Genomic DNA, 3,470 nt, shown 5'->3' on the forward strand with positions numbered 1-3,470 from the left:
AATCATAAAGGAGACAATGTAAAGAAGGACAACATTGCTGTCAGCTAATCATAAAGGAGACAATGTAAAGAAGTACAACACTGCTGTCAGCTAATCATAAAGGAGACAATGTAAAGAAGTACAACACTGCTGTCAGCTAATCATAAAGGAGACAATGTAAAGAAGGACAGGCCAACGCTGCTGTCAGCTAATCATAAAGGAGACAATGTAAAGAAGGACAGGCCAACACTGCTGTCAGCTAATCATAAAGGAGACAATGTAAAGAAGTACAACACTGCTGTCAGCTAATCATAAAGGAGACAATGTAAAGAAGGACAGGCCAACGCTGCTGTCAGCTAATCATAAAGGAGACAATGTAAAGAAGGACAACACTGCTGTCAGCTAATCATAAAGGAGACAATGTAAAGAAGTACAACACTGCTGTCAGCTAATCATAAAGGAGACAATGTAAAGAAGGACAACACTGCTGTCAGCTAATCATAAAGGAGACAATGTAAAGAAGGACAGGCCAACGCTGCTGTCAGCTAATCATAAAGGAGACAATGTAAAGAAGGACAGGACAACGCTGCTGTCAGCTAATCATAAAGGAGGCATTGTAAAGAAGGACAACACTGCTGTCAGCTAATCATAAAGGAGACAATGTAAAGAAGGACAGGCCAACGCTGCTGTCAGCTAATCATAAAGGAGACAATGTAAAGAAGGACAGGACAACGCTGCTGTCAGCTAATCATAAAGGAGACATTGTAAAGAAGGACAGGCCAACGCTGCTGTCAGCTAATCATAAAGGAGACAATGTAAAGAAGTACAACACTGCTGTCAGCTAATCATAAAGGAGACAATGTAAAGAAGGACAGGCCAACACTGCTGTCAGCTAATCATAAAGGAGACAATGTAAAGAAGTACAACACTGCTGTCAGCTAATCATAAAGGAGACATTGTAAAGAAGGACAGGCCAACGCTGCTGTCAGCTAAACATAAAGGAGACAATGTAAAGAAGGACAACACTGCTGTCAGCTAATCATAAAGGAGACAATGTAAAGAAGGACAACGCTGCTGTCAGCTAATCATAAAGGAGACAATGTAAAGAAGTACAACACTGCTGTCAGCTAATCATAAAGGAGACATTGTAAAGAAGTACAACACTAATGTCAGCTAATCATAAAGGAGACAATGTAAAGAAGTACAACACTGCTGTCAGCTAATCATAAAGGAGACAATGTAAAGAAGGACAACACTGCTGTCAGCTAATCATAAAGGAGACAATGTAAAGAAGTACAACACTGCTGTCAGCTAATCATAAAGGAGACAATGTAAAGAAGGACAACACTGCTGTCAGCTAATCATAAAGGAGAAAATGTAAAGAAGGACAACACTGCTGTCAGCTAATCATAAAGGAGACAGGACAACGCTGCTGTCAGCTAATCATAAAGGAGGCATTGTAAAGAAGGACAGGCCAACGCTGCTGTCAGCTAAACATAAAGGAGACAATGTAAAGAAGGACAGGACAACGCTGCTGTCAGCTAATCATAAAGGAGGCATTGTAAAGAAGGACAGGCCAACGCTGCTGTCAGCTAAACATAAAGGAGACAATGTAAAGAAGTACAACACTGCTGTCAGCTAATCATAAAGGAGACATTGTAAAGAAGGACAGGCCAGCGCTGCTGTCAGCTAATCATAAAGGAGACAATGTAAAGAAGTACAACACTGCTGTCAGCTAATCATAAAGGAGACATTGTAAAGAAGGACAGGCCAGCGCTGCTGTCAGCTAATCATAAAGGAGACAATGTAAAGAAATACAACACTGCTGTCAGCTAATCATAAAGGAGACAATGTAAAGAAGGACAACACTGCTGTCAGCTAATCATAAAGGAGACAATGTAAAGAAGGACAACACTGCTGTCAGCTAATCATAAAGGAGACAATGTAAAGAAGTACAACACTGCTGTCAGCTAATCATAAAGGAGACAATGTAAAGAAGGACAACACTGCTGTCAGCTAATCATAAAGGAGACAATGTAAAGAAGGACAACACTGCTGTCAGCTAATCATAAAGGAGACAATGTAAAGAAGGACAACACTGCTGTCAGCTAATCATAAAGGAGACAATGTAAAGAAGGACAACACTGCTGTCAGCTAATCATAAAGGAGAAAATGTAAAGAAGGACAGGCCAACACTGCTGTCAGCTAATCATAAAGGAGACAATGTAAAGAAGGACAACACTGCTGTCAGCTAATCATAAAGGAGAAAATGTAAAGAAGGACAGGCCAACACTGCTGTCAGCTAAACATAAAGGAGACAATGTAAAGAAGTACAACACTGCTGTCAGCTAATCATAAAGGAGACATTGTAAAGAAGGACAACACTGCTGTCAGCTAATCATAAAGGAGACACTGTAAAGAAGGACAGGCCAACGCTGCTGTCAGCTAAACATAAAGGAGACAATGTAAAGAAGTACAACACTGCTGTCAGCTAATCATAAAGGAGACAATGTAAAGAAGGACAGGCCAACACTGCTGTCAGCTAATCATAAAGGAGACAATGTAAAGAAGGACAACACTGCTGTCAGCTAATCATAAAGGAGACAATGTAAAGAAGTACAACACTGCTGTCAGCTAATCATAAAGGAGACAATGTAAAGAAGGACAACATTGCTGTCAGCTAATCATAAAGGAGAAATGTAAAGAAGGACAGGCCAACGCTGCTGTCAGCTAATCAACTGTCTCTCAATTGGCGCTCTTTTCCCTATATAGTGCACTACTTTTTACCAGGGACCATAGGGCTGTGGTCAAAATAGGTGCACTGTATAGGAAAAGGGGTGCCGCTTGGGACACAGATACAGAATTGAGGCCACTCTGTATATTCAGTTCCATGCACATATTTCCTCCCAATTCAGGATACTTCACACGAGACTAGAGTCTTCACCATATGAATAAAATATGCCAATGTTCTGACACTCAGATGCTGATGTTCTATCCTTCCTCAGCTCAGCTTCCTGAGGAAGAAAATGAGAGGACAGAGGAGGAGAGGAGAGACGAGGAGTGAAGAGAGGAGATGAGAGGGGAGGAGGAGTGGTTAGGAGGGGAAGATAGGTGAGAAGAGAGGACATGGGAGGAGAGGAGGAGAGGAGAGACGAGGAGTGAAGAGAGGAGATGAGAGGGGAGGAGTGGTTAGGAGGGGAAGATAGGTGAGAAGAGAGGACATGGGAGGAGAGGAGGAGAGGAGAGACGAGGAGTGAAGAGAGGAGATGAGAGGGGAGGAGGAGTGGTTAGGAGGGGAAGATAGGTGAGAAGAGAGGACATGGGAGGAGAGGAGGAGAGGAGAGACGAGGAGTGAAGAGCAGAAGTAACTAGTGAATAAGTTGTGCTTGTTCTCTGTGCTGTCATGGCAGCGCGACGCGTGGTGGATGTTTCCATCCGGGTGCCATGGATACGGCAGGTCTGTCAGTAGGTGTTTCATCAGGGACAATAAT

This window comes from Oncorhynchus nerka, unplaced genomic scaffold (genome assembly GCF_034236695.1).
Source record: "Oncorhynchus nerka isolate Pitt River unplaced genomic scaffold, Oner_Uvic_2.0 unplaced_scaffold_930, whole genome shotgun sequence".
NCBI classification, from domain to species: domain Eukaryota; kingdom Metazoa; phylum Chordata; class Actinopteri; order Salmoniformes; family Salmonidae; genus Oncorhynchus; species Oncorhynchus nerka.